The sequence below is a fragment of the Oryx dammah genome, unplaced genomic scaffold (assembly GCF_014754425.2).
Source record: "Oryx dammah isolate SB20612 unplaced genomic scaffold, SCBI_Odam_1.1 HiC_scaffold_20, whole genome shotgun sequence".
In the NCBI taxonomy this organism is placed as follows: Eukaryota; Metazoa; Chordata; class Mammalia; order Artiodactyla; family Bovidae; genus Oryx; species Oryx dammah.
In genome coordinates, this window is record NW_024070204.1 from 9,596,247 (window position 1) to 9,618,081 (window position 21,835).

General features: G+C 43.1%; 1 protein-coding gene and 1 non-coding gene across 3 annotated transcripts in view; both read right to left on the reverse strand.

Annotated features, from left to right (window-relative positions):
• The window catches only part of CTNND2 (catenin delta 2), a 1,103,557-nt gene that overhangs the window by 86,193 nt on the left and 995,529 nt on the right, over positions 1-21,835 (reverse strand). The gene's annotated exons all lie outside the window — the stretch shown is intronic.
• LOC120879739 lies at positions 6,529-6,631 on the reverse strand. Its single transcript, XR_005724883.1, has one exon. It is a non-coding gene; the product is annotated as a U6 spliceosomal RNA (small nuclear RNA).

The following is a 21,835-nucleotide window of genomic DNA, read 5'->3' on the forward strand; positions in this document are numbered from 1 at the left end:
AGAAAAACAAGCTTCCAGAAGACCTGACGTCACTTCACCCTCCTGAGGCACTGATAAAGCTCCACTGAGTGGTGCTATCCTTTGCCAAAGTGAGCGGGAAACAGCCTGGTTTCAGTAACAGCTGTTCTAATGAGATTGGGGGAACCAGCCTCGGATGCCATTTGCCCTCTGCCTTCATTAGGTATGCTATAAAAATGATCAATATTATATAACACTTGCTGCTGCTGCTAAGTCACTTCAGTCATGTCCGACTCTGTGTGACCCCATAGACGGAAGCCCACCAGGCTCCCCCATCCCTGGGATTCTCCAGGTAAGAACACTGGAGTGGGTTGCCGTTTCCTTCTCCAATGCATGAAAGTGAAAATTGAAAGGGAAGTCGCTCAGTCATGTCCAACCCTTAGCATGGACTGCAGCCTACCAGGCTCCTCGAGGCATCCATGGGATTTTCCAGGCACGAGTACTGGAGTGGGGTGCCATTGCCTTCTCCGATATAACACATAAGTTTTGTATATTTTCATTAACAAAGTGTTACTTTTGGTCTGTGCCTATAGCACTTTTCGCCTCCCATGAGTTGATTTATAGTTTTCTTATTCAGACTACACAAGACACAAATAGGACAGCAGTTTGGTTTTAGATTCAATCAGCCTCTTAACGATATGACTAGATGTACACAGTCATCCGAAAGTTTCAAAGAGAAGTTAGAACAGGAAAACGGTGACGCACAACTGGCTGTAACGCTCACTGCCAAGCCAGCTTCACCTCATATGGCTCGTCGATTTGGTCTCATTTGAAACTTACACTAAAGGTGCTTTTCTTTTTTTCTTGTCAAATAATTTATTTCCAGGCTTTGATGGTTTTGTAAGTGGAGGCAAGCTTATCAAAGAAGTATCAGAGGAAAAGAAAAAGCTTAAATGGTGCTGTGAGTGAAATAGATGAATTTCAATGTCTGTAGGAGGACGCTGGGCTCTTTGGTATAAAGCAGAGCAGATTCAATACCAAAGAAGGAATTCAACTACACTGGAAAATGCAGTCAAATCCGCCCAGGGAATCCTCATCTCAAAGGATTTGCCTAAAAATGTGCATTTTACCTGTGATTTTTTGTGGTTCACTGGAGACACCATGAGATGGTCCTTTCTGTTGCATCACAAAGGTATGCTGCTGCTGCTGCTGCTGAGTCGCTTCAGTCGTGTCCGACTCTGTGCGACCCCATAGACGGCAGCCCACCAGGCTCTGCCGTCCCTGGGATTCTCCAGGCGAGAACACTGCAGTGGGTTGCCATTTCCTTCTCCAATGCATGAAAGTGAACAGTGAAAGGGAAGTCACTCAGTCGTGTCCCGCTCTTATCGGCCCCATGGACTGCGGACAGCGGCATATCAAAGAGACGCAGATGGATCCCTTGGAGGGTGTGAGCAAGTGAGTGAGTGAAAGCTGCTGTCATGTCTGACTCTTTGCGACCCCACGGACTATACAGTCCATGGAATTCTCCAGGCCAGAATACTGGCATGGGTAGCCTTTCCCTTCTCCAGGGGATCTTCCTGACCCAAGGATCAAACCCAGGTCTCTCACATTGCAGGCAGATTCTTTACCAGCTGAGCCACAGGTACCGGGTCACAAAACGCATTTGGTCTGCCCCTTTGCACTCATGCGTCTGAATCTGTTTCAGGCATGCTTGTTTTGGTCATTAAGGCTTAGAGTTCTTGGCATTCTTTCCTCTTAAAATTAATGAATAACAAAACAGGTTCTTTCTTTTTATCAAGCTCTACACATGTGCAGGTGAATATAATCACAGGTACCAGGGATTCCAATTCCTTGTGTCGTTTCCAGTTCTTCATCGCCAACGCTTTCCCTCAGTGTCCCATTATTTGCCAGTGGGCGCCTTGGGAGAATAGAGATATGATGGCACAATAGAAAGTCTTCGTGAAAGGAGTATGTTTTTCATTGGGAAAAAATTGTAAGCATCTGCATAAAAAAAGATTTGTGTCTACAATAAAGTGAAAAATGGGCTTTGGAAAAAAAAGGCCTCATTGCAATAGGCCTGAGACAACTTTAAACTGAGAACTTTTAACCTGTTTCTCATAGAACAGACGCACTGAATAACCATTGCCTAGGAGCCTCCATTGGACTGGGAGAAACCCACGCAGGTGCAAAAGCAAGTCAGACACTCTACTAGAACTAATACTAGTTAGAACTAGTGGCGCTGCTGTTGCCATGAGGCATAAGCCTGGTGATAACTCAGTTAACTAGTGTTTAGTTCAGGGTCTCACGGATGGTTCCGAGTACTCTTTACGTCTTTATTTCTCACGACTGTCCTATGAGATCGACACTGTGTTTATCTCCATTTCAAACACGAAGAATCAAAGACACAGAGAAGGGGAAGTAACCTGCCCAAGTGATTTAAGCGAGAAAGTGAACAATAACACCTCCGATCACTGAGCCAGAAATAAAAGGTCAGCAAGGAGAAGCAAGTCAGCTAGAAAAAGACAAACATCACATGATGCCACTTAGATGTGGAATCTAAAAAACGACATAAATGAACTGATTTACGACACAGAGACAGACTCAGAGACTTAGAAAACAAACTTATGGTTACCAAAGGAAAAAGGTGGCGGGGTGGGGGGGCGGGGAGAATAAATTACGAGGTTGTGATGAACATATATACACACCTATGTACACAACTGATAACCAACAAGGACCTACTGTACAGCTCGGGGAGCTCTACTCAGTATTCTATAATAACCTATATGGATAAAGGATCTGAAAAAGAATGGATATATGCATAACTAAATCACTGCTGTACATCTGTAACTAATGCAACATTGTAAATCAACTATATGCCAACATAAAATTAAAAAAAAAAATTAAAAAGATCATCAACAGAAAAAGATACTAAAAGGTAATATCAGAGCTACCAAGGGCAAGAAACACATTTCCAGTTACCTTCATCAGGGGGTCCCCTGCAAAACCCCATCTCATGGTTCCAGCCCACATGGATCAACTCTCAGGCCCACCTCCCATCCTCTGAATCACGATTTCCTCCCTTGGGAAGAGAACTCACCCTTGGTCTGGCTCTGCTGTGAGTGAAGTTTGTAAAAGTTGAAGGCTTGCTACACAGTAAATACAATTCAGTATTTTCTAGATGATTCAGGGTCTCTGTGAGAGGCATCATTTATTTTTCTGTATTAGAAGAATATTATCATAAAGAGCTATTTGCACCACTCTGCTGTTTAGTCACTAATTCCTGTCTGACTCTTCTGTGACCCCATGGACTGTAGCCTGCCAGGTCCTCTGTCCATGGGATTTCCCAGGCAAGAATACTGGAGTGGGTTGCCATTTCCTCCTCCAGGGGATCTTCCCGACCCAGGGATCAAACTTGTGTCCTCTGCATCTCCCTGCATTGAAAGTGGAGTCTTTACCACTAAGCCACTAGGGAAGCCTTGCCCCACACTAAGTAGTCCCAGTTAGTTCTGTGTTTACACGTATCCAAAAAGCAGAGACATTGCCTTCGCATCATATAGTCTATTTTTGGTGTATTACTTTTAACGTACTCTCCAAGGTTCATCAGTAGACTGAGAGCTTTGAATTGGTTTTTGAGACAAGGCATGGGTTTTCTAACAGCTACTTGGCTGGCTGAAGCTTTAGTGATGAGAACCATCAGAGCTGCCACCTGTCACATGAATGCTGGCTTGAGATCTGTGCGTGTGTGCTAAGTTGCTTCAGTCGTGTCCAACTCTTTGTGACTCTATGGATTGTAGCCCACCAGGTTCCTCTGTCCATGGGATTCTCCAGGCAAGAAAACTGTAGCGGGTTGCCATTTCCTCCTCCAAGGGATCTTCCCAACCCAGGGATTGAACCGGCATCTCTTATGTCTCCTGAACTGGCAGGCAGGTTTCCACTAGCGCCACCTGAGAAGCCTGGCTTGATATCTGGCAAGACCTAAATCACCTCTTTCCCACCATAGGCTTGACTGAGAAATGAATGAAGTGGAAAGGTCGGAGAAAATGGGATTAAGGACATAGGAACTGGAGCTACAAGTACGGCTCCCTAAACAAATACTACGATAATATTAAAGGGACACAGCAATATGACATAAAGATTATTTTAAACGGGAGGCGTCTGGGATTCAGAGACAAGCTTTTCGGAGCCCCCCTTGTCTGACTAATCGCAGAGCTTTTTGAGAAGGAAGCTGCCATCAATTCTCTCTCTGGGGAGCTTCCAGCCAAGAAGGAGAATGACCATTAGCATGGCGATGAGAAACTGCATATATACACGTTATAGAAGCTATCAGACCCTCCATTTATTCCCCCAGAAGCCCTGTTTCCTCCTCCTTTCCACTATTATGCTGAAATATAAACCATTACTCTTGGTTGTTCAGCGAATTACTCACATTACTGAGTACCCTGCATGCATGTGAATAGGTACTGTCTTCTCTCCTGCGACTCCACTGTGAAGTAACTCGCATTCCCGCTCGTTGCCCCTGACCACTAAGACCCAAGTTGGTAGAAAAGTTTTTCTCCCACAATCTGATCTGAAGCCAGTTGCTGGGTATATTGAGGCAAGCCAGTGGTGGCTGTTTTAGAGGTTGACTGTGCTTGGTGGTACCATACTAAGCAGTCTTTTGGCTTTGGAGAAAGAATACCCATGTAATGAAGAGCAAAGGCTGGAGAGATTGAACTGCTACTGGCCCACATGTGAGATTGCTGGGGATGGTGATATGCGTCAGGACCACAGAGAGGAATGCCACTACTGCCTGGCCAGACAGGGCTCACGGTGGGCTCACTGATGGGAGGGCAACTGCCCACCAAGTTTCCATTGAGCTGGTTTCCTGGCTGCAGAAAGAAGTTGGTGCCCAAGGTCACAGCACAAGTGGTCGTGTGGGTTCTTAGACACACCAGCTCTTGAAGATTGGGTCCTGGGCTAGGGACCCTAGGCCATGGAGCTAGGACTGGGTTATCTCCCACAATTCTGCCTTTGCTAAGAATATGCTGGAATCAAAATTAGGTGTCTTGGAGAAGGAAATGGCAACCCACTTCAGTGTTCTTGCCTGAAAAAGTCCATGGACAGAGGAGCCTGGCAGGCTGCAGTCCATGGTGTTACATGACTGAGCACGCATGCATGAGGGCGGAGGGAGATGGGTTGGGAGCAATAAACGGGTAGAACTAAAAAAAAAAAAAAAAAAAATTAGGTGTCTGAGAAACAGGTTTTATCTCTGAGAATAAGTCCTTCACATCTCAATATTATTAGTGAATCTTCTTTTGAGAATTTAAATAAATGCCATCTTTGAATCATAGCCTCTCGGGTGGCTCAGATGTAAAGAATCTGCTTGCAATGCAGGAGACCCAGGTTTGATCCTTGGGTTGGGAAAATTCCTTGGAGAAGGGAGTGGTAACCTACTCCAGTATTCTTGCCGGGAGAATTCCACGGACAGGGGAGCCTGGTGCGCTATAGTCCGTGGGGTCACAAAGGGTGGGACACGACTGAGCAACTAACACTTTCAATCACAGCACCTAGCATGAAGCCTTTCATGTGGTTACCACTCAGTGAATATCACTCACTGAGTTAACTTGGGTTATTACTAAAGAAATATTGAAAAACAGACTTACAGATACTGAAAAACTTATAGTTACCAAAGGGGAAATGTGGGGAGAGAGGGATAAATTAAGAGCTTGGGATTAACATACACACACTACATATAAGATAGATAACTAACAAGGGTCTACTGTGTAACACAGGGAACTCAATATTCTGTGATAACCTATGTGAGGAAAGAATCTGAAAATGAACGAACACATGTAGAAGTGGGTCACTTTGCTGTATACCTGAAACTAACACAATACTGTAAATCAACTATAATCCAGTGAAATTTAAGGAAAGAAATATTGACCAGTGAGACGCAGAATAAACTTAAATGAATCTGGGAAAAGTTTAGTTTTACTCCTATATTTAATGTGGTATAGAATGTGATGTAGTTTATATCAGTTCAGGTCAGTGGCTCAGTCGTGTCCGACTCTTTGCAACCCCATGGACGGCAGCACTCCAGGCTTCCCCGTCCATCACCAAATCCTGGAGCTTGCTCAAACTCTTGTCCATCCAGTCGGTGATGCCATCACCTTGTTTCAAAATAATGACATTTCTTCTCTAACTTGCTTGTATTTTTGTTTCAAAGTCCCTGGTTGTTTCGTTGTTTTTAGTTTTTTTACATTTTGTTTTAATAAGACCCATACGTTACAGTTGGTCAATCAGTCTCTTAAATTTCTTTTTAAGTTTCTTTTTAAAATTGAATTACAGTTGATTCACAATTTGCATTAGTTTCAGGTTACAGCAAAGTGATTTTGTTATACATATTTTCCTTTTTTCAATTATTTTCCATTATAGGTTATTACAAGATATTACAAGACAACTATAGTTCCCTGTTACACAGTAAATCCTCATTGTTTATCTATTTTACACATGGCAGTATGCAACTGCTAATCCCATACTCCCCATTTACCTTTCCACCACTTCCCCTTTGGTAACCATGTTTTCTTCTACAAAAATAAGAAATTCTTCACTAATTTGTGTGTCATCCTTGCACAAGGGCCAGCTAATCTCTGTATCATTTCGGTTTTAGTTCATGTATTGTAGAAGTGAGCACTGCTTTTGTATTTTAAATTCATGGGCTCCTTGAACAACCTTAGTGGCACTTGACCTAAGTCTTCTGAAGATACTAATGCCCTTTAGTAAATCAACATTTAGGGTTCAGTGCAAAGTGGCCCAGCAAGCATGAAAAGGGCAGTATGTGTTCATAAGAGGAAATCGCTGGCTTAGTGGGAGCTAACACGTAGAGTAAACAGGATCTCTGCCCTGACTGGTGTTAGAACTGCCTGTGGAGCTTTGGAGACAGAGAGATGATCAGGCTCCGCACCAGAGACTTGGCCTTAAGAAGTCTGGGGTCAAGTCAGGACATGTGTCCAGGCTGTTCCCACAGGTGATTCCATGTTGAGCCTTTCTCAATTAATCTCGGTGTGTGGAGTCCCTGCTTGGGCTGTATTGCTGTGACATATGTCTATCTATATACTTATGACTTTATCCTTTAACCTGCATTATAGAAAACCACATGCCTCTGCCAACACCCTCCTTCCAGCCTCTTGGTATATGGCAGTTGTCTCAGGGTGCTATCAAGACCAGAGAACAGCCTCATTCATGGAGCAGCTAGGAAACTAGAGGAAACAGAAAGCTTACACGGAGAATATGGACTGCTTAACGGGGTGGGTTGTGTGGACCATCAGTACTACAGAGCTGGGTCTCAATTATGAGCAAACAAACGTACAGATGCTATTGGGAATTTGAAAGCAGAACCACCATGACTTCCCATTTTTGCCTGCGTCACATGAATCTCTCAAAATGGCCTGGGGATAAAAATCACATTGCTTACGAAAACTCTGGTGGCCTACAAAACCCAGTTATATATAATATTAAGAAAATCATTCACCTACAGTCAACTAAAATTCAAATGAATGAAAACAGTACTCAGTTTATAAGAAAAAGTCACAAAACTCTCTGCTTCCGATATCAATATCTATATCCACGTGTGTGGGTTCAGTGCCTGAGTCATGTCCGACTGATTGTGACCCCAAGGACTGTAGCCCGCCAGGCTCCTCTGTTTATGGGATTCTCCAGGCAAGAATACTGGAGTGGGTTGCCATTTCCTCCTCCAGGGGATCTTCCTGACCCGGGGATCGAAGCCACATCTCCTGTGTCTCCTGTTCTGGGAGGCAGATTCTTAACCACTGGACCACCACAGAAGTCATCTCTGTCTATATCTGTATCCATCTCTGTCTATCTATCTATAAAGAGAACTATAATTTAGTTGAACCTTACTTAGAATTGCAAAAGAAAGAAGAAGCAAAATATATATTTTTTCCTGCCAAATAAGGTAAGCTTGGCTACAAGTGTCTCCAGTGGTCTTCTAAAATTAGATTTATATCTCTTGGAAGCATTTCTGTCACTGTAGGTTATTCTCACTTCTAAATATTTGACAAACTCTCCTGCCAAGACCTGCACACAAGCGAAAAGTGGAAGATAAGTTCACTACCAGACCGTTTGTATGGATGTATCAAGGGGAGGTAGCTACTCCTGCTGAGTTTATAAATGTACTAGCAAAGAAGCATTTCCATTCTTTTTCATTAAAATATACTCCACGGATAAATAACTTGGCATTTCACATATGCATCCCTAAAACAATTTCTGCCCTATGGAAAACTGAACCAGACAGAATGAGTAGGTATACTGTCTTATTCATAGGGATTCATTGATTCCCAGAAGCACTATGATAAGGGATGACTACACACACACACAAATTACTTGATAGATGAAAATTTCAGTAGTAAAATGTGACTATGCAGAATAATGAGCTTTAGGAAATAAAAGCAAAGCAAATAATACACAAGGAGAGAGTCTAGACCAGTGGATGGAAATCCACACTGCTCATCAACCTCAACTGACCGACCTCTCCCCACCCCACTGCTATGTTTTCTCCTGGGATGGATCTATAGGCCTGATACCTCAACAGCAGTTGAATGTTGTGTGTGTTTAGTTGCTAAGTCATGTTCGACTCTTTGCGACCCCAAGGACTGTAGGCTTGGGCACCGCCAGGCACCTCTGTCCCTGGGATTTTCCAGGCAAGAATACGGGAGTGGTTTGTCATTTCCTGCTCCAGAGTGTCTTCTGGACCCAGGAATCAAATGTGCAGCTCCTAATGTGTTTCCCTACATCTCAGGCAGATTCTTTACCACTGAGCTACCGAGGAAGTTGTGTATGAATAAGCTCTACTTACTGTCACTAAACAAGTAAGACAAACTCCAAAGTGCTCCACAAATATGACCTACAGATAATTCTAAAATTATTTGAATGCATATGGTCTTATATTTGTCAGTAGCACTCACAAAAGAAATAATACTATCTCTTGTCTGTTTTACTCAAAGGGGAAAAGAAAAAATACAATTATGGAAGAAACCTATCTTTAGTTAATGAGCCAAGAAATGCCTGTCCACCTGTGGCTAGGCATTTTATTTTTGGATTAGGATTCCTGTAGCTGCTTCTGCATTTAGGGAATTAAAATAATTGGACCATGACTTTAAATATCTTTTTTCCCCCACTGATGATACACCTATGAATATATCAGCTCTGAGTATCATAACTGATCTCCATTTTCTACCGGGTATTTCCTCTTTTGTATCTAACAGACATTTCAAACTTTCAGCCCTAAACAGAACTCCTGATTCTATTAGCTTGTGTTCAGTTTCCCTTTCCTATCTATAGTGTTTTGCATCCCATTCATTGAGGTCTGCTGGCTCCTCCCCCTTTGTATCTATAGTGTTTTGCATCCCATTCATTGAGGTCTGCTGGCTCCTCCCCCTTTGCTACAGCTCTGGAACATGATACCATGATCTCCTTCCCAGACTCTGAAGTCAAGTCCTCACTCACCTTCTTGCTTTCTGACAGTCTGGTCTCTGACAGGCAACCAGAGAGGACTTCAAGGACCATAAATCCCATCATGTTCATACAGCCAAAAATCTTTAGGTACCCTCTCTAGGCTTAACGGTTTCTTTTTACTCACTGTCACCACCTCCAACTGCTCCTGCCTCATTTACTGTTTGTAAAACACCGACCTTCTCACTACCTTAGGCACATGCTGAGCTCCCTTCTGCAGCACAGTTTTTGTTCTGCTACTTCTTTTGCCCAGAAAACTCTTTCTCCAGATAGTTTAACATCTGGCTCTTGTCCATCACTGCGGATTTGCTTGGGTGTCACCTGGTAGAGGCCTTTCCTGACCACTCACTCAACAGTTTCCTCCCCTTATTACACTCTAATCCTGTGAACTATTTTGGGCATATCCAACGCAGAAGGTGAATACTGTTTGCTTCCTTTTGTAACTGTTTGCATTCTTGGACCATACAGTCCAGGAGGCAGGAACTTTGATGCTCTACTGGAATGAGCACATAGTAGGCACACAATTTGTTGTTGTTCAGTCACTAAGTCGAGACGGACTCTTTGCAACCCCATGGACTGAAGTACGCTAAGCTTCCCTGTCCTTCACTATCAATCTGAGCTTGTTCAAACTCATGTCCATTAAGTCAGAGATGCCATCTAACCATCTCATCCTTTGCCACCACCTTCTCCTTTTGCCTTCAATCTTTCCCAGCATCAGCGTCTTTTCCAGTGAGTCTTCATATCAGGTCACCAAAGTATTGGAGCTTCAGCTTCAGCATCAGTCCTTCCAATGAATATTCAGGGTTGATTTCCTGTAAAATTGCCTGGTTGGATCTTCTTGCAGTCCAAAGGACTCTCAAGAGTCTTCTCCAACACCACAGTTCAAAAGCATCAATTCTTCAGCACTCGGCCTTCTTTACGTCCAACTCTCACATCCATACAAGACTACTGGAAAAATCATAACTTTGACTAGATGGACCTTTCTTGGCAAAGTAATGTCTCTGCTTTTTAATAAGCTGTCTAGGTTTGCCATAGCTTTCCTTCCAAGGAGTGAGTGTCTTTTAATTTCATGGCTGCAGTCACCATTCTTAGTGATTTTGGAGCCCAAGAAAATAAAATCTCTCACTGTTTCCACTTTTTTCCCATCTATTTGCCATGAAGTGATGGGACCGATCGGATTGATGCCATGATAAATATTCGCCAAATGATGAATGAGGAGATAATTAATTCCACATTTCCAATGTCAGCAGACAAGGAGAGAATTATGCTTACCCCTTGAAGCATCCAGCTATTTCTTAGTACAATATCTTGGCAACTGTTTTAAACCATCACATCAGACATTTATGGTATGAGGACTGAATTGTGGAGCTTCCAGTCTGAGAGCCAGACTTCTTTCTATTTAATTAGTCCCCAGGAAGTTTCAAATACTCTGCTTATTGTCTCAATAATGATACTTTCTATGTAGATAAGAAATTATGATTGAGCATAAAATTCATACTGTAGTCTTAATTAGCTTCCAATGTATCCTTAAATCTTGCCTGGTGTTTCTCAGCATTTGGCTGCTTTTCTCTATGTGGTAAAGCTCCCCCTAGGGAACCTCAGCTCAAAAATGGAGTGTGAGGAAACAGCTTGTCAAAACACAGCAAATCCATCAGAGAAGCATATTCTCCTAGCATCCACCCTTGGCCAGGTGGGAGCAATGGGAAGGTCATATCTAGAGTCCACCAGGGTCAGGCTACCCTGAGACAGAGGTTTCCAAACTGGGTCCTACATGCCTGGGACTTCGTGAAGATTCTCTGAGGGAACGCAGGGTATGAGATTTTCAGGGATTCCATTTTTCAGATCCTTGGCTTCCCTATGAACTCTTCCAATAAACCTGATCTGCTTGAAAACCCACCCGTATGCATGTTCACTGGACGAAGTCAAGCTCCTCCCTGCTCCTGAGTGGCAAACATTCCCTGGTCCATTCTCCTTAAAAATGGTCTAACTAGACATTTTCCCAAAGAAGATACCCAAACAGCCGGACTCACTGATTTGTTTGTCTAGTTAGACTAACTGGTATTCTAGGCAGCTGCCATTTGTTTATTCTGTATCCAGTGGAAGCCAGGCCCTCAGCCTCCTTCCAGAAGCAGGAGCCGGTGGTTCACAGATGACGCCTGGGTCAGAGCTGTGGTTGTTGCTGTCAATGGTATTGTCTCTCATCTGTGGTTTTGGTTTTCCTCCCTGATACTGCTCTCCAAATCCCTAAATCCTCTGCTCCATCCTGCCCAGGGCCCACCTGCTCAGCTGGTTGGGGGTGACTCTGAGAGCCAGCTGGGAAGCTGAAAAGCAGGGCAGCTGAACATGCTGCCTTAAGCAGACGTGGGAAGAAGACAAAGCCTGACTCAGCCAGTCTGTCCTTCCCATTTGTGTCTAATTACCATGGATGCAACCCTGTTTACACATAGGAGGTCACTTACCCTTTTAAGATGGGCTTCCTTGCAAATTGTACTTAATTATGGAATACTTGGCATTCATTGTCTGTTGCTCACAGATCATTACTATCCAGCTGAGTAGCATAGCACAGTCACTTGCTTACCATTTAAAATATTGACCCAGAGAGGTGCTCTGCTTTCTAATTCAAATGTTTTTGGTTTAGTTGTGGTCCTTTGCATCATGGAAAATAGGTACCTGAACAATTCCTCTACTTCCCTTGATAATGATGCTTCAGAAACAATACTCTGTACCTTCATTCAAGAATTATCCTTGTCAATATTCATCACCCATCCTACTTCTTTGTATCTCCTACCTCTCTTCCCCCAGCCTGGACCAGTAGTGAGAACTGGTGAGAAGGGAGCAGTATTGCTTCTTGGAGTAAGTAAGCGAGGTATCACAAAAGAAGGTGTCTGTAACACTAGGATATACAGCATCAGGTCAAATCAGGAACGTGCAATGAAGCCAACGGACTGACTCCCTGGTCTCCCCATTGCCCAACATCCCTTAGTTCAGTAGATTAGTATCCTGCCAAGAAATCAAGGTCAAAGGTGGGATCCTCAAGGGAAGCCATTAGCTTCTCTCCTTAGCTGATGCAGCCTTCACACCAAACCCCAGAGACCTCAGATTTGAAAGCAACTTAAAGCACACACTGCCTAGCATCACCTCTGCATATCAAAGAAAACACATTTTAATAAATCATCCAGGCAGAGGTATAAGGTAGCAGCCAAGGAGAGTATATTTGGGAAGTGATAAATAGCTTCAGCTCAGGAAAAAGCAGCTCTCAGAAAAGGTAATGCTAACACTCTCATTTTTTGAAGGATGCTTTTGAGGCAGGGTTATATCTCAAAGTATTAATTTGTATATTTTCTATTTATTGTTCATCTTTGCTTGCTCATTGATACCCTGTGGTCATTTTTTTTCCTTCAACACTTGCAGGCTTCCTAAATGATGGAGAACTCAGACATCCTGAGTAGGGAAGGGTGGTCCCAAGGGGACACCCTACCACTATCAGAAAAACCAAGACAGTCCTTGTAGTCTTCTCAGCCCTGAGCTCTATTGTCAGCCTTACACTTGAATTTGATGTTTTTAACAGCTCTTTCGGAGAAGACAATGGCACCCCACTACTCCAGTACTCTTGCCTGGAAAATCCCATGGATGGAGGGGCCTGGTGGGTTGCAGTCCAAGGGGTCGATAGGAATCAGACACCACTGAGCAACTTCACTTTCACTTTTCACTTTCATGCATTGGAGAAGGAAATGGCAACCCACTCCAGTGTTCTTGCCTAGAGAATCCCAGGGACAGGGGAGCCTGGTGGGCTGCCGTCTATGGGGTCGCACAGAGTCGGACACGACTGAAGCGACTTAGCAGCAGCAGCAGCAGCAACAGCTCTTTGCACTCATCCTCATGACTCAACTAGTCTTTCATCATAAGGGGCTTTATTGAATGGAAAAGTAAGGTTAGAATCCTTTGTCAAACTGAAGAGACTCATGACTTGTTCAACTACATGTGTGTTATGAAAGATTATCCAACAACAAAGAGCTGATGTGTTGTGCTAAGTCACTTCAGTCTGTCCGACTCTTTGTGATCCCATGGATTGTAGCTCGCCAGGCTCCTGTGTCCATGGGATTATCCAGACAAGAATACTGATGTAGGTTGCCAACTCCTCCTTTAGGGAATCTTCCTGACCCAGGGATCGAACCCACATCTCTTAGGTCTCCTGCAGGCAGGTTCTTTACCACTAACCCCACCTGGGAAGCCTATGTATTTGCAAGAATTCATGCTTTGTTTTGACTCTAGCTATCAATCGCCTTAGTGGCAATGTTAACTGAAATCAGCTATTTCAAAGTCATTATCATTACATCCAATAATGTAAGAAGGAAGCTTGAATTAGAATCATTGTTGGAAAAAAAATGTCTGTGTCTCTTGCAATCAAAGAAAGAGAATGTCTCAGAGAAAAATACTCAGGGGATAATGACTTCAGGTTTAGACCGTAGTCATTAAGAAACATTTCAAAATTAGGAGAAAACAGTTTTCCAGATTAGCAGGCTGTTTTTATTTCTGATGGGTCTTACGGAGCTTTCAAGCAGTAGTTCTCAACCCTGGCTAGATATTACAACCCCCCAGGAAGCTTAAAAATAAGTGCTAATAACTGAGTGTCTCTGGGGGTGGGCTTGGGTGACTCCAGGATACAACTGCAACCAAAGAATCATGGTCTGAAAAAGTGTTTTTCATCTGCTTCGGTTCACATAGCAAAAATAAGGCTTGGAGCTCTAGATTTAGGAATGTAGTGTTGATGCTGTGTTCAAGGTGAGGAAAGGGAGTGAGAGTTGGCAAGTGTTAGTTCCTCAGTCATGTCCAACTCTTTGCGACTCCATGGACTGTAGCCCGCCAGGCTCCTCTGTCCATGGGATTCTCCAGGCAAGAATGCTGGAGTGGGTTACTGTTTCCTTCTCTACTTACTTACTTGTAGGTCTCATTTGTCAAAGATGTTATGCTATAGGTTATCACTGCAAACCAATATTGAATAATCAGGTAAATCGACAAATAACAATGGGAATTTAGTTACTGAAACCACAATATTATGACTTCAATCTATTGTGCATTCAAATGAAACCTCATAAGTATCTGCTAGATGTTGGAACAGCCTTGTTCTGGGGCTTTCAGAAGCAATAAGTAAGTGTCTCCCCCCGGCTCCCCTGGAGCTCATATTCTAGCAGAACGATGCAACACCTCTCTGTGGCTGTGATCACGTTCACAGAATTTGAGGCATTGTGAGGACTTTCAAAAGAAGCAAAAAAAAAAAAAAAAAGAAAACAGAGAAAGATGTTTTTTCCTGTTCCAAAAGAGCTATCAGCTTGGGTGAGATAATACTATTGCATCTGAAGCGTTGAGCACTCATATGGGTCTTGCACCCAATATTCTTTATGTGCTAAATTTGGGGGAATATGCTGATCAACACATAGCACAAAACTAAACACAGGGTTCTCAGGGAAGCTTTGTAAAAGGGGTGGAATCTTGCATATAGGATCCGCTGTTTCCGTCTTTCTGAATTCCATATATATGCATTAATATACTGTATTGGTGGTTCTCTTTCTGACTTACTTCATTCTATATGCAAGGCAGCAAAAGAGACACAGACGTAAAGAACAGACTTCTGGACTCTGGGGGAGATGGGGAGGGCGAGATGATTTGAGAGAATAGCACTGAAACATGTATGCTACCGTATGTAAAATAGGTGACCAGTACAAGTTCGATTCATGAAGCAGGGCACTCAAAGCTGGTGCTCTCGGACAACCCAGGGGGATGGGGTGGGGAGGGAGGGGGGAGGGGTGTTTGGGATGGGGGACACATGTACACCCATGACTGATTCATGTCGATGCATGGCAAAAACCACCACAATACTGTAAAGTAATTAGCCTCCAATTAAAATAATTTTTTTTTCTAAAAAAGGGAAATAAAGGGGGTGGAACCTGAATTTGTCTTAGAGGATGGGTAAGCACTGGATCAAAGGGAAGTGTTGAAAGGGCAACTGTGGGAACTGGAGGGTAGAAAAGCTCATGTGGAAAGAGAAGGGTCAGAGCAGGGACAGTGGGGAGAGAGCCCAGCTGGGAGGATGGCTGTGAACTAAGGAACCACAAGTACTGGGGTTGGATACACACTCTGAGGGCAAAATTGCTTAAGGTCTGAAAAATGTAGACAGTGCAGAGATCTAGACATCTCTGACTGAGAAACGCACAGCTGGGCTGTGATGCACAGAGAAATATTCAGAATTTGTGTGTGCTCTGCTTCTCAAACCAACTAACTGGTGCTTAAATCCTGATCATGCTCTTAAAACATTTGAACGCAGTGCTAAAAGCTGACTTTAACTAAAGCCCAGGTACAGTTAAAATACACATTAGATTAACTCAGCCCTCCACCTTAGCAGACCAATAGAAGTAATGGGGTGCTTTGGTGGGGTATGTATTACCTACAACTCTATTTTAAGACACAATATCTAGCATAAATAAGAAATCACAAGACATGCAAAGGAACAGGAAAATATGACTGAAAATTAAGAGAAAGGATAGTCAATACAGGCAAATCCACAAATAACCCAGAAAGCAGAATAACAGACAAGGAGCTTAACTACTATACAGATGCTAAGTATCGAGTAGGGAAATGGACAACATGCCTCCAAAATATATAAATAAATAAATAAACTCAGAGAGAATTGTAAACTATAAGAAAGAACCATGTGGGAATTCTAGAACTGGAAAATACAATTTAAGAAATAAAGAACTGATATGATAAGCTTTACAGAAGATTGACCCAGAACACAGCCTTGAAGTAGAGTAGAGGAGAAAAAGCCAAAGGAAAAGAAAGGAAGAAAATGAGGAAAGTTTTCTCTTAGAAACCATGATATATGAGTATTTCACATACTTTGGAGGTCTGAGTACGATTTAGAGAGACATGTCCAGGCTAGGAAGAATGGAGACTCTTGAAGGAGCCTTAATACAAACTGCTTTATTGAAAAATAAAATCAGGCAGCAGAGTTCACTTTGTGTCATTCATATCATGGAAACACTAAATATTCCTTTACTGGAGGACTTTACAAAGATTAAGATGGCAGCTGTGATTTAATGGTGGGAACTCAGAAAGGGTGAGAGTGACATAGTGAGCCAGGCAAGACACCATGGGCATGCCCTGGACTTACCATGCTGCTGGCTGAAATTGAAAGGGGTAGTACATATGAAGGGAAATGAATTAAAAAAAAAAACAAACTCTCTGAAGAAGTATCAACAAGACATCCTGATGGGTTTCCTGTCTAAGGATAAAGAAAAGAAAGAAAGCCTCCCCCACCCCCCAGAGTATCCATTTCTGTTCATTTTCCATTTTTGGAAGAATGAGGGCAAATACAAAACTACAGTTTGGGTTAGAATGAGGAGCAAAGGGGAGGGTAACCTGAAAGTTAAACTTCTGTGTTTCAGATAGAATGACAGAAAGTGGGTGTCTCATGTTGGGCTGTGCAGGTGGAAGGCTTGTATCAGAGAGAATTTCTAAACTGTTTCCTCAGCATGTAGAAAATGCTAACACATCCTGGGGTCAGAGCTGAGCCCTGCTGGGGGCTACAGATCTAGGTGTTTGCTTCCCAGACCTTCCTGCGGCCTAAGCACAACCAAGATTCAGCACACTCTGTGACCCATTTGTGGGGAGCTGTGGTCTGAGGAAGTGAGTTGAGGCATTGTTCCCTGCAGGAGACCCTTTGGTCCAAAATGATTTGCTGGTGACAGCCTGTGGGTCATCTCTCACACACGCCCTCTATTCTAACATTTTAAGAGTGACAAGGTGGCTAAATAGATGTTTCTCCAAAGAAGACATACAGATGGCCAACAGGCACATGAAATGACACTCAACATCACTAATTATTAGAGAAATAAAAATCAAAACCACAATGGGGTGTCACCTCACACCAGTCAGAACTGTTGTTAATTCCTAAGTCATGTCTGACTCTCTTGTGACCCCATGGACTGCAGCCCACCTGGCTTCTCTGTTCATGGGATTCTCAAGGCAAGAATACTGGAGTGGGTTGCCATTGCCTTCTCCAGGGGATCTTCCTGATCTAGGGATCGAACTCTTGTCTCCTGCACGGGCAGGCAGATTCTTTGCCACTGAGCCACCTGGGAAACCCTTTCAGGAGAATATGACAGGTTAATCTTTCCCACTCTAAGCATTAAGAATAATAATTCACAACATTAACTCCTCAAAAAGAATAGCAATTATCAAAAGCTCTACAAATAATAAATGCTGGAGAGGGTGAGGAGAAAGGGGAACCCTCCTACACTGTTGGTGGAAATGTAAACTGGGGCAGCCACAATGGAGGTTCCTCCAAAAACTAAAAATAGAGCTACGATATGATCCTGCAATCCCACTCTTAGGCGTAAACCCCTCAAAAGACGAAAACTCGAATCTGAAAGGACACATGCACCCCAGTGTTCATTAAAGCACTATGTACATGCCAGGGCATGGAAGCAACCTAAGTGTCCATAGGCAGATGAGTGGATAAAGAAGATGTGGATGCATATACAGTGGAGTATTACTCAGTCATGAAAAAGAATCCACATCAACATGGATGGACCCAGAAACTATTGTGCTCAATGAAGTGAATCAGACAAATACTATATAGTATCCCTTACATGCGGAATCTAAAATATAATAGAGGTGACTTTATTTATAAACAGAAATAGACTCAAGACATAGAAAACAACTTATGGTTACCAATAGGGAAGGTGGAGGAGGGATAAATCATTAGTATGGGATTAACCGATACACACCACTATATAAAATACATAAACAACAAGGTCCTGCTGTATAGCACAGGAAACTATATTCAATACGATAACTTAAAAATAGAAAAAAAGTCTGAAAAAATGTATAACTGAATGACTGTTGTATACCTGAAACTAACACAGTATTGTAAATCAATTATCCATCAATTTTTAAAAAGTAACCCCCTTGCCTCCCCTCAAAAGAAAAGAGTAATAAGGTCACTTATAATGAACCTGACTCACAGAAACACCAGGCAGTATTAGTCTATGCAGTTAATATTCAGTTTAAAAGTTTAATACCATGTGCCATTTCATAGCTGTGACTCTCTGATGAGTAAATTAAACTGTTCAAGTCCGCAAATGAGGACCGTGGGAATTTCTTATCCTTTAATCTACCTTGAATACCCTCTAAGGTTGATGCTGGGATGTTAGTGATTCCTAATGAAATCAACACCTTGTACATTACCATATGCCTGCACCAGCCGGGTCGGTACCGTCTCAAGTTCAGTTGCCCACATTAAATAGTCAGGATGAGAAAATGTGGGATTCAAAGGATATTACATGTTTTCGGAAACAAGTCGTTTGTCCTTTATCATTCCATGCCAAAGCTGCTATTTTACCTGACATTGTTCAAAGACGTTATCGTATGCAAAATTGGATAGGGAATTTCATTTTAAGTTTGAAAAAATGAGTGTCTCAGACATGGTAAATTTTTGTTAACTTTCTTGGTTCTAAGTGAAGGAATCTCTAAATTGCAACTAAGCATTTTGAAAGAACTCTTAGGACTTTTTGAGGAGAGACTTCTGGGAACTGCCTGATTCTCTTGCTTTTTGATCCCAGTTTGGCAGAAGGGCTTTCTATTCTCAAAGCATCTCAAGAAAAAGCCTACTTTTTCTCAAGTGGCAAAATCTATAGCTCCTGGCCTGGATGCCCAGATGCTGGGGGAGCTGCCCCTCCAATCGGCCATCACCTTCTGGGGCTCTGGACTCTTCTGGGGCTCGCTGTGTCCTTTTTCCTGGCCTGGACCCCTCACCCCTCTTCAGTGCCTGCCTCCTCCTCGTCTTACTGCCTCGTGCATCCTCCGGGTCAGGACCACTGGTCCATTCAATCTACGGTCTATGCACACACCCTACCCCAGTTACATGTGTCCTTGTCTGCTCTGCAATTCCTTGAGATCCAGGATACCAAATAAAATCAAACACAAGGCAGAATGGCTAAAAGAGTATTCATTTTCAAACTTACAAAGTACTTTCTAATCTATTACTTTTAGTATTCCTGAGTAAAAATAACAACTTATTTCCACATGATGAAATGCCCCCTCTACCCACCCACCCACTAATGGCAAGGGGAAAAGATAGCAGTTAACATGCAGAAGGAATATAACTTCAAAAACAAGATTCTGTTAAAATCCTCTTTTCTATTTCTCAAGAATTGGGGTATTTGGGAGAGGTATTTCATTTCGAATGCATGCTCTCCTCTAAACATTTTTTTCTGAAACTGTTTGGCATTAAAATAAAAACTGAAGTGGTCCAAGTAAAGTTAGGTCTTTTTTTTTTTTTTTCTTTCTTTTCTTTGAGGTCTTTAAGCAGAGGTCCTGAAGTCTGAATCAACTGCAAACTGCTCAGTCAGTTTTGCCTTTTCCCCACATGGAATATTTCCAAGGGGCCAATCGTTAAGTCTTGTTTAATAAAATAATCATTGGCTCTTCAATTTACTTACCATTTGCCCTTCCAAGGAATTCTTATCTGCCAGACACAGCCGCCAAAATTCCCCAACAGGTGTCTGAAGTTAATTAACAAAGTACCCAAGCCTTTGCTGGACAGGGAGGCAGCATTCATGAGATTAGGCTCTGGGGTTTGGGAGATGAGGGCTCTAACACGGGCGCGTAATCTGAAGATACCAAGTTTTGGCCAAAGCACACAGCTCTCTGGCTGCTAGAATCTGGCTCCAGAAATCAAGTTATTAAAAATGAGTCAGCAAAGGATGCTCTGAAAAAAGACCTTGTCTGGGAAAGCGGGCTTCGTTTAAAAATACTAATTGAAATTACATGTGTTTTAATTAAAACAACATCTGCCAGGGTCTGAAGAAACATGTTTTCAAATGCAGAGAAGGTATGCCTCTAAAAATGTCTTCAAACCTACTTAATAAAGTAAAGCTTACACATTTCCCAGGAATAAAAATAACACACTGCCTCCCAGGTTGCACTGAGGTTTCCAGAGATTCGAGTCTTTCCCTGGGCACAGGTGGGGTTCCCAGGGTCAGACATGCAGATAGAGAAGGTGCCCACGAGGCTGTGGTGAGTGGCCTGTGAAAGGTCTGCTCCAGGAACGGATACCCACATCCCAGGGGGCTCTGCTACATGGAAGCCACTGGCATGAGCTGAGAAAGTAATAAAACACACACACGTGTGTACTTAAAAGGTAGTGCTATACCTTTTAAGAGCCCTAGGAGACGCTTTGAGTACAGCGTGATATTCTGAATACACAGAGGATGAAGACCAGGACGTGTTTCATTCCTACTGCGGTTCAGGCTGAGTCGTGACTGGCTCCTGGTGACCCCATGGACTGCAGCACGCCTGGCTTCCCTGGCCTTCATTGTCTCCCAGAGTTTGCTCAAACTCATGCCATTGAGTCGGTGATGCCATCCAACCATCTCATGCTTTGTTGCCCACTTCTGCCCTCAATCTCTCCTAGCTTGAGGGTGTTTTCCAGTGAGTTGGCCAAAGAATTTAGACAAACTCTGAGGCATGGAATGCAGCTTCATGGAGATGGAGCACAGACTTAGGTATCTGTCCTGGTCGGGAAGATCCCCTGGAGAAGGGAATGGCAATCCACTCCAGTATTCTTGCCTGCAGAATCCCATGGACAGGGGAGCCCAGCAGGTCACAGCCCCTGTGGTCGCAAAGAGTGGACACGACTGAGCAACTACCACCAACAAGTCCTCACGATTCAAGAACTAGGTAAAATCTATCCCAAAGTATGGAGGAAGATCGTGCTGCCTGCTGTCTCTTCAGTCATGTCTGACTCTGCGACCCCATGGACTGTAGCCCCCAGGTTCCTCTGTCCATGGGATTCTCCAGGCAGGAATACTGGAGTGGGCTGCCATTTCTTTCTCCAGAGGATCTTCTTGACCCAGGGATCAAACCCATGCCTCCTGCACTGGCAGGCGGATTCTCTAGCACTGGACTAGCTGGTGCAGATCAGTGCTACTAAGTCTAGAATTCCATGGGTATACACCTTGAAATTTCAGCGGTGAGATCATGAAATAAAAGCGAATGTTTACAAAGCGGCACAACACTTAGGGCAGTTTGGATACAATGAAGGTTCCCCCGCCGTTTTTCCCTCCCCTGTCTCCAAAAAAAAAGACATTTCTCACCAAGTAAAGATCTGACACAAGGGCAGCGGCTGGGGGGAAGGGGTGATTCTCATTCCATCAACATTACCATTTTCTTTATTCTATCTTCATTTCCGCTTAAAGACAACATTTTTATGGTGCCCTTCAAATATAATCAGCAACCACTGTCTACAGAGAATCATCAGAGTGGTGAGATAAAATCTTTTATCTTAGTATTTCAAACAGATTAGGGC